We start from the raw sequence: 11189 nt of genomic DNA, 5'->3' as shown, positions 1-11189 counted from the left end.
AGATATAGCAGCTGGTGGTCCTATTATGAAGAAAACCGAAACTGATGCTTACAAAATTATTGATAACACTGCTTCCCACTCACATGAGTGGCACCAAGAAAAAGATATCGTTAGATCATCTAAAGCAGCTAGAGCCGATTCTAGCCATGACTTAGATTCCATTTCTGCAAAGATAGATGCTGTGGAGAGACGAATGGAAAAGATGACTAAGGATATTCACTCAATACGAATTAGTTGTGAGCAGTGTGGAGGACCACATTTGACAAAAGATTGTCTCAGTATTGAATTAACAATGGAACAAAGAGAGAATATTTCATACATAAACCAAAGGCCTGGAAATAATTATCAGAATAATTATCAACCGCCAAGACCAATTTACAATCAAAACCAGAATTATAACAGAAATATTCCATACAACAACCAACAAGGTCCTAGCAATCAACAAGTATCTAATAATAATTACAATCAGCAAAGACCGAATTTTCAAAACAAACCACCACAACAAACCGATGATAAAAAGCCGAATTTAGAAGATATGATGACAAAGCTAGTTGAAACTCAAACGCAGTTTTTCACATCTCAGAAACAAACCAATGAACAAAATGCTCAAGCATTTAGAAATCAACAAGCTTCTATTCAAAATCTGGAACAAGAAGTAAGTAACCTAGCAAGGTTAATAGGTGAAAGAAAACCGGGAAGTCTACCTAGTGATACAAATGCTATCCCCCGGAATGAAACAGCTAAAGCCATTACCACAAGAAGTGGTACAATACTTAAACCACCTGAAATACCTGTAACTTCTGATGAAGCTATTCCTACTCCACAAGAACCACAACCTGATCAAGATAAGGAAAAAGAACCGGTAGTTGAAAAGGTTAATGAAGATAACACAGTTAAGGCTAAACCTTATGTTAAACCATACCAACCACCACTTCCTTACCCGAGTAAAATGAAGAAAGAAAAACTTGAAGCCGAGCAATCCAAATTCTTGGATATGTTTAAACAGATAAATGTAAATCTTCCTTTCATTGATGTGATTTCAGGAATGCCTAGATATGCTAAATTCTTGAAAGATCTAATCTCAAATAGAAAGAAAATGGAAGAACTCTCGGCTGTTACTATGAATGCTAATTGTTCAGCAGTGCTGTTGAATAAGATACCAGAAAAACTATCTGATCCAGGAAGTTTCACAATTCCATGTTTTCTGGGTAGTCTTAGTTCAATAGAAGCATTGGCAGACTTAGGTGCTAGTATAAATCTAATGTCGTATTCACTATACGCTAAACTAGACCTTGGAGAATTAAAACCAACCAGAATAAGCATACAACTAGCCGATAGATCAATAAAATATCCTAGAGGGATAATGGAGAACATGCTAGTTAAAGTTGGTACTTTAGTATTTCCAGTAGATTTTGTTGTTCTGGACATGGAAGAAGATTCTCAAGTTCCTCTCATATTAGGAAGACCATTCTTAAACACGGCTAAAGCAATGATAGACGTGTTCGGTAAGAAACTGACCCTAAGTATAGAGGATGAGAGTGTTACCTTTTCAGTTGATAGAGCAATGCAACAACCACAATCTGCAGATGATACATGTTATTATATTCAAACTATAGATGCACATGCAGAATTATTAGAAGAATTTCCAGAATTACAAGGAATAGGAGAATGTTCTTTAGGAGAAGGTAATGAACCAATTGATGAAGCTGAAATGTTAGCTACACTTATAGCTAATAGATATGAACCAACAACAGAAGAAATTCAAATGCTAAAAGAAGAAGACAGATATCGATACAAATCATCGATAGAAGAACCTCCGAAATTAGAGTTAAAGCCACTTCCAAACCATTTAGAATACGCTTATTTACATGGTGAATCTGAATTACCTGTAATAATATCGTCTTCTCTTACTGAAAATGAGAAATCACAACTCATTTCTGTGTTGAAAGCTCATAAACCAGCCATTGCATGGAAGATTCATGATATTAAAGGAATAAGTCCTTCGTATTGCACACATAAAATCCTTATGGAAGAAGGTCATAAAACGTATGTGCAACGCCAACGAAGACTAAATCCTAATATGCAAGATGTAGTTAAGAAAGAGATTATTAAACTACTAGATGCAGGTCTAATTTATCCAATCTCTGATAGTCCATGGGTAAGCCCAGTTCAATGCGTACCTAAGAAGGGTGGCATGACTGTCATTACAAATGAGAAAAATGAGCTTATTCCTACTAGAACTGTAACAGGATGGCGTGTGTGTATTGATTATAGAAAATTAAATGACGCCACCAGAAAAGATCACTTTCCCTTACCTTTCATAGATCAAATGTTGGAAAGATTAGCCGGAAATAGTTACTATTGTTTTCTAGATGGATTTTCCGGATATTTTCAAATTCCAATAGCACCCGAGGACCAAGAGAAAACCACATTCACGTGCCCTTATGGTACTTTTGCTTACAAACGCATGCCATTTGGACTTTGTAACGCCCCTGCAACCTTTCAAAGGTGTATGATGGCGATTTTTCATGACATGATAGAAGAATGCATGGAAGTTTTCATGGATGACTTTTCAGTCTTCGGTGATACATTTGAATCATGTCTAGTTAATCTGGAACGAATGCTTCTTAGATGCGAACAATCAAATCTAGTACTTAATTGGGAGAAATGCCATTTTATGGTTAAAGAAGGCATCGTTCTTGGACATAAAATTTCAAAAGAAGGAATTGAAGGGGATAGAGCTAAAGTAGATGTAATTGCTAAACTTCCACATCCCACCAATGTTAGAGGAGTTAGGAGTTTTCTAGGGCATGCCGGTTTTTACCGACATTTCATAAAAGATTTTTCTAAAATTGCCCCTCCTATGAATAAACTCCTAGAAAAGGATGCTCCATTCATCTTTTCAGATGAGTGTATCAAATCTTTTAATATTTTTAAAGAGAAACTCACTAATGCACCGATCATGATAACACCAAATTGGAATCTACCATTTGAACTAATGTGAGATGCAAGTGATTTTGCAATGGGAGCCGTTTTAGGACAAAGGATTGAAAAACGATTTCAACCTATATATTATGCTAGTAAGACGTTACAAGGAGCACAAACGAACTATACAACTACTGAAAATGAACTCCTTGCTATTGTCTTTGCTTTTGACAAATTTCGATCATATCTCGTTCTAGCAAAAACGGTGGTCTATACCGACCATTCTGCTCTTAGATACCTATTTTCGAAACAAGATGCTAAACCAAGATTAATCCGTTGGATCTTACTCTTACAAGAATTTGATATTGAAATCCGAGATAAAAGAGGAGCAGAAAATCTCGCCGCTGATCATCTTTCTCGTCTTGAAAATCCCGAATTAGAAGTTATAAATGAATCAGCCATACAAGACAACTTTCCTGATGAATATCTATTGAAGATAGATTATAAAGAAATCCCATGGTTTGCAGACTATGCAAATTATTTAGTATGTGGATTCCTTGAAAAAGGATTATCGTACCAAAGACGAAAGAAATTCTTCAGTGATATAAAACACTATTTCTGGGAAGATCCACATCTGTTTAAAAGTTGTCCCGATGGAATAATACGCCGATGTGTATTTGGAGATGAAGCTAGTAAAATTTTAAACCATTGTCACACAGGACCAACAGGAGGGCATTATGGGCCTCAACTAACAGCAAGAAAAGTTTATGATGCTGGATTCTATTGGCCTACAATTTACAAAGACGCACACCTTCTTTGCAAATCCTGTGATGCATGTCAAAGGGCCGGAAAAATAAGTCAACGTGATGAAATGCCACAAAATATCATCCAAGTATGTGAAGTATTTGACATTTGGGGTATTGACTTTATGGGTCCATTTCCAAAATCTCATAATAATCTATATATACTCGTAGCCATTGATTATGTATCTAAATGGGCGGAAGCACAAGCTCTCCCAACTAACGATGCACGAGTTGTAGTCAACTTTTTAAAACGTCTTTTTGCAAGGTTTGGAACACCGAAAGCTTTAATAAGTGATCGGGGTACTCATTTCTGTAATAATCAACTTGAGAAAGTTCTTAAAAGATATGGAGTAACTCATAAAATCTCCACCGCATATCATCCACAAACAAGTGGACAAGTTGAAAATACCAACCGAGCTTTAAAACGTATTCTAGAGAAAACCGTAGGATCAAATCTGAAGGAATGGTCCATTAAGTTGGAGGATGCACTCTGGGCTTTTAGAACAGCCTACAAAACTCCAATTGGAACCACACCTTTTAGACTTGTTTATGGAAAAGCATGTCATCTTCCAATAGAAATTGAACACAAAGCATTTTGGGCTTTGAAGACATGTAATCTTGATTTACATGAAGCCGGACGTCTACGATTAAGTCAACTAAACGAATTAGAAGAATTAAGACATGAAGCATACGAAAATTCGTTAATCTATAAAGAAAGAACGAAGAAATGGCATGATAAAAGAATCAGAAGTTCAAAAGAATTTAAAGAAGGAGACAGAGTTCTTCTTTTCAATTCACGATTCAAGCTATTTTCTGGAAAATTGAAATCAAGATGGTCTGGACCATTCATGGTCAAAAGAGTTTTCCCATACGGAACGATAGAATTAATAAATTCAAATGGGATTGAATTTAAAGTTAATGGTCACAGAGTTAAACATTACATACATGGTCCGATGGAAGTCGACAACGAAGTTAATCATGATTTCGACACCACAGCTAACTAAGTGTGGGGAGAATCAAGTCTTTAAAGGATAATATGTATTTCTGTTAGAGTTAGATTGTCTGTTTTCGTGTAGTTCTCGAAAATGGAACCCGAATGGTCTTTCCCTAGCAGACCCTAAAGAACTAGTCTTCTCCCCCCATTCTGAATTTTTATTTTTTTTAGGTTTTTACGAAATGAAGACTGCCTGTGAACTAAACCATGGTCTAATGCTACACGCTTTGATCACTAAACGTAATAATGACATACTACCGAGTGAATTAGTATCAGTAATCAGAGAAAGAATGGACGGAGTTAGAAAAGAATCCAGATGCGAAGATAATAAGTTACAATTTGGTAAAGGAAAATCAAAATCCGCAGCGAAAAGAAGAGCACGACACCTAGAAAGATGTCACAAATGCGTAAAATGGTCACATGGAGGTAAATGTTCAAATAATCAAACCTATTCAAATACCGAATTTGTTACTTTATGCAGAGACGGACCGTTCATATGTTTAGAAGAAAAGACACTGAATGCTCGAGGTTACGCCTATGTAGCCATGGAAAACCAATTAAACCGACTATCTTATGAATGGGATAGATCATATAACTAAGAAATCTATTTCACAGGTATGTCTGTACAGTTTGTTTTTTTTTTTTTTTTAACCTTTTGATAATAAACGCTAATTTGTTCGCTAAAAAGTATTAAATTGGTATTGAATAAAATTAGGTTTGGCGACCGAAATTATTGATATCATTCAAAAATTTATTACATCACTGCGGAATTTAACGTTTATTCTTAAGGCATAAATATCTTTAAACAATCAACCCAAAATATTTCAAAAATTCGTCATGAGTTAAATTAGGTTTTGGAACCGAAATTACTTTACCGAAAAGAGGGACGCATATTTTTGATAATATTTGATTGATTAAAGTGGGATAAAAAGCCAAAAAGATTTTTAATTTTATTTTTACCATATTTTTAAAATTAATATTTAAATCTTAAATTAATATTGTAAACTTTGTAAAAACAATATATTTAAAATTGTGAATATTTGAAAAATTAATATAAGTTTGGTGTGAATTTATAATATGAATTTTTAAATTAAGATTGGTGTGAATTTTTTCTTATTTTTAAAATATGAATTTTTAATTTTATGCATTTCAAATTTTAAGTTTGGTGTGAATTTTTAATATTAATTTTGAATTTTATATTTAAGTTGTGTGAATTTAAAAACAAAAATTTACTTTATCTCATTAAGTTAAAAATATGATTTTTAAAATTCGTCGTAAGTTGAAGACTAGGTCTTTAAACCGAAATTGCTTTACCCGAGGGAGGGACGAGAACTTTTATTATCATTATTTTTAATCTTATTGAATTAAAGTATGCCAAAAACATTGAAAAAACCCAAAAATCTTAGCTTTTAAAACAATCGCTACAAAAAGACAAATTTTAAAATTTTGTCGGGGGACGGACTAGGACATCGATCCGAAACGACCTCGTCCTAAATAACAAGGGAAACAAAATTTTAAAATTAAGTACTTAATTGTTTCATAAGTTAATGATTATAAAAAAAAAAAAAAAAATAGCAAACTCCGCGAGTCGCGGAGTTTGAAGTATCCAAACACCGCGAGTCGCGGAGGGGTCGGATTACAGAAAAAAAAAAATAAGAGCTGAACCAGCTCATTCCACACAAAACCCACAGAAAAAACTGCGAACATGCTGCCGCAAAAACACCCAAAAACACCCCCAAAATCACAATTTTTAACCGTTAATCACCAAATCTTTTACTAAAATCATGTTGAGAAGGATGCTATCTAGGAATTACTCAAGAAAAACGGTAAATTTCTACACCTAAACACCATTTAATCCGAAATTTGGTGTTCTTGAGCAATTTTTTTCCCCAATTTGATTTTGATGCTTTTTAGTGTAATTATGATTAAATTGTTTATGTATTATGCTTGTATAACCTAGATTGATGCTGTTTAACATGATTAGAAGCCTTAAACTTCAAATTTTGAGTAATCTAGGGTTTGTGTTCTTGAGCAAATTTAGGGCTTTTTGATATAAACAGGTTATGGCCGATTTTTGTCATGAATTGTTGCTAAATTAAGTAGTGTAACATGTTTAGGTAGTTAAATGATCCAAACTTTGAGCCTAAACATGATTTTGAGAATTAAAGTGGACTTTTTCAAAGTCTAAAATTCATGAACTTGATTTTTGAGAGATAATGCCATTTGAAACTTGTTTAATTGCTAGTAATGATTATTTTGACATGTTATTTGAGTTGAATGCTTATGAACTTGACGAACATTTTCGTATATGCTTATTTGAAAAAGTGTAGATTTGATAAAAATGTGAAAATGAGCTTAAGTTTGATATAAATTGATCATGTCATTGTAATTATTTTGATTGATGATTTTGCTGACACTAATGCATATTTGGATGCACAAAAATTGTGTTTGATGTGTTTTGCAGACTGAAAGGGGTGAATCTTCATCCCAAGCTCGCAATGCTCCTGCTGAGAATGCAGGACAACAGGAAGTGGATAACTACTACAAGCAGGATATACCTCATCCAGTCATGACCTTTTCTGATATGCACTTGGAAGAGTTGCACCCGAACCTGAGATTTGACAGACTTTGGATAGATTATCCAAAATATCAAAGGGGTTTGCATACTCTTCATTCTAAGGTTGTTGAGGTACCAAGGGTCATAGAATGGGGACCCTTAGAAGCTGTAGAATTGGCCGGGCCAATTAGGGAATTACTTGTACAGAGGTATGGTAATTCTTCTTTTAATGACTGGGTACGTTTATTCACCATGCGCAGACCTGTATATAAAGTATGGTGTGAAGAATTATTATGTAGTATAGAGTTGAATGATCGGGTAGCTAGTTTAACCGATCGTTCTTTTATTAGATTTTTGTTAGGCGGTTCGATGCGCCACATGTCTTTACTAGACATGGCTCAGGCTTTACGTATATATACGCCTGAGGAGTTAGCATCTGCCGATTGTAGAGGGTTGATACTAAACGGTAGAAAGATAGATGAAAATTTTGATACACACGGTGTGTGGAGTCAAATAACAAGCCATCACCGTTTCAAAGGGGGAAATTACTCTTATTTGGATATAGATAGAGCCGAATTAAGAGTGATTCATAGGTTTTTAGCTAATTCGATTACACAAAGGGGTAAAAACAAGGAAAAGGTAAATGAACAGGATTTGTTTTACCATATGTGTATTCGAGACCCACAAAGCGCTGTAAGTATACCGTATTGTGTGGGTTATTATTTATCAGCTATGGTTCGGGGGATGCGACCGCATAGCATAATAGGAGGTGGTATTTTTATTACTTTGATTGGTGAATATCTCAGTGTGGATATAAGTCGGGGGGGATTATTAGTAGAAGAACCAGAACCCCGCGATACTATAGGTTTAAATGTATACCATGGTGCGAAAGTTTTGAAAAGGCGAAATAACGCCGCAGTACCATACCATGGTAGACATCCACAGGTTGAGAGAAACCAACAGCAAGGTAATGTAGGAGGGGGGAATGAGATGCAAGAAATGCAAAGGTTTATAGCTTCTCAGGAGTACGAAAATGCTAGACAGAGAGCATTTGAAGATTTTCAAGTTCATCAGAACCAAATCATAGCTCATTGCCAACATATAGGTAGAAACTATATTCCTACACCGAAACCCATCTTCCCTCCCTGGTCTATAGAGATGCAGCCACCGTATCCAACGTATGACCCTGCCGAAGCATTCTATAGCACCTATGGTTATGCCTGGAACCCCTATTGGTACCAGTATCATCCCTAGTATACTTAGTTTTATTTATTTTGAAATTTGTAATGATTGATACGTTTAATACTTTTGTTAATATTGTAATAGTTTTTATAATTGTCTAACTTTTATTCTTAGATTTTAATAATTTTTGAATGTGGGGTAATATACCAAACTTCAAAAATATGTATATATGTTTGCAGTTTATCTTATGTACACAACAGGGTAAAACAACGCATTTTCAAATACTGGCATTAAGTTCAGCAAAAGCAACTAATTTTGACGACAAGATGCAAAATATATGTGAAATAACAACAAGACGGAATGAACAAATGATGTGCACAATTTATCATTCAGCAAACAAACGCCAATATATTTGGAAACTTTGGTAAAAATTTAATCATTTTCACACAAATCACCCTCAATAATTTAAATTATTCATGATTTCTTGCAAATGAGGGCATTGCAAGATCTTAAGTGTGGGAAGGGGTTAAATTCTTTCGGATTTTAAAATTTTTTACTTTATACACTTGGTTACCATTAAAAATACTAGTAAAGCAGTAGTTGTATTAGAATCTAGTGCTCTCTGATAATAAAGAACAGCCCTGGTCTTATATACTGACTACCCAATTCTAGTAAAAATTTTCAAAATTTTCAATTAAATGAACTCAAAATCATGTTTATACATATTTATGAACGATAAAACTAGGTTTTAACACCGAAATTATTGTGACCTCGGAAAGGACATAAATTGAGAAACAAACCAAAATGTTAAAATTCATTTAAAATGGAATAGAGGACGATAAAAAGGAAAATAAAAGCCAAGTGTGGGAAAATTTACCAAGTTATCTTAAACATATGTCACATATATCTGTAACAAATAACTGAAAATACTTTTGCTTTGGACTAAACTAAACTGTTTTACCCGATGAAAGAAAAGAAGAGATGGATCTACACGATGAATCAATTCCATCATTAAAAGGAAGTAAAGTCTTCCGAAAAAGAAAAACGCTTCTTGATTTAGGTCATGAAGTTGTCGTCCAGGCCAGCTGTAGGTTGACGAAAAATCCAGAAAAGTCATCACTAAAATCAGCAGGAAATCCACGGACCTCAGCATTAAACAGGGTCGCTAAGTGGTCAGATTTATCCTAACCATGAGAAGGATTTATCTTGTACAATGGGGGGGGCACCATGCAAATTAGCTGGATAAGACTAATGAATCAGATCCCCAGAAAGGATAATCTCCTTAAAGATTAAAAATCAGCTTTTAAGACTGATATTACTCAATCCTAGAGATTGACCTTAAAGATTGAGAATTCAAACTCATGGAATTCAATGATATCTAAACTTGAGCTTGAACGAGAAAATATTTTGATCAAAATTACAAACCGATTTGTTTTCTGAAAACCCTATTTTCAATGCGTTCATTACCATTGAACGTAAAATCCTAGGAATTCACCTGGAATTCATTAGGTCACCTGAACTAAAACGGGTGTCAACCGTAAGAACGGTGCTTGCATAGTGGTCAAAGACAGGACCTTGTGCCATACCGAAAAATTATAAGGGTGAGCTTTACTATTGCTCCTACCAAGGATAGTAATTGCGTCCGACACGTTATAGACCATAATTAAAAGCATGTCAGGGGACATTGCCTTAACAGTTGCTTGTTCAACGCTTTCCTTTACAACCGGACGGTAGTTTACCGAAAGGTAATATACGGGACAAGTGAACTGGACGTGTTGCTTTCCAAATACAAGGTTAGCAAGTGGGTGACACAAAACCATAAGTTTTGAGCTAAAATTTTTAAAACTGAAACCCACCAAACCCACAAAAATATTTTGCAAACACCGGTAAAGGGTTATCCCGGAAAACTTATCTAGGGTAAAAACTAGATTTAATTTTCAAAAGATCAAATGTTTTCATAAAGATCCAATTTCCTTAATGGATCTAAATTTTTATAGTCATGTGGGACTGTAAACCATATCGTTACTACCATTGTTTATACCGCCGTATAGAAAATCACTGATATACAAAGTGTGAAGAATAAAGAAGTGATTCTAGTATTTCAAGACGATATTGCTTGAGGACAAGCAACGCTCAAGTGTGGGAATATTTGATAATGCTAAAAACGAACATATAATTCATAGCATTATTCCTCAAGAAAGACAAGCTTTTAGTTGCAATTGTTCTATTTACAAGTGATATTCGTTTAAATAATAAAAGGTGAAGACAAAAGACAGATTCGACGAATTGAAGACGCAAACGATCAAAAAGCTCAAAAGTACAAAAGACAATAAAAAAGGTTCCAATTATTGATAAGAAACGTCTCGAAATTACAAGAGTACAAGATTCAAAACGCAAAGTACAAGATATTAAACTGTACGCAAGGACGTTCGAAAATCCGGAACCGGGACATGAGTCAACTCTCAACGCTCGACGCAACGGACTAAAAATTACAAATCAACTATGCACATAAATATAATATAATATTTAAATAATTCTTATAATTATTTAATATATTATATATATTTATAAATCCGTCGGCAAGAAAGACTCCAAAGTATCTGAGCTGTAATTTCAAACTCCGCGACTCGCGGAGTTTGAAGGCCAAAAAGGCCGCGAGTCGCGGAGCCCCAATTTCAGAAAATCCCTATAAAGCTCGCGCATTCTGATCGTAATCATCCATCTTTTT

The sequence above is a fragment of the Rutidosis leptorrhynchoides genome, chromosome 3 (assembly GCF_046630445.1).
Source record: "Rutidosis leptorrhynchoides isolate AG116_Rl617_1_P2 chromosome 3, CSIRO_AGI_Rlap_v1, whole genome shotgun sequence".
NCBI lineage: Eukaryota > Viridiplantae > Streptophyta > Magnoliopsida > Asterales > Asteraceae > Rutidosis > Rutidosis leptorrhynchoides.
Note: the sequence above shows the minus strand (reverse complement) of the source record.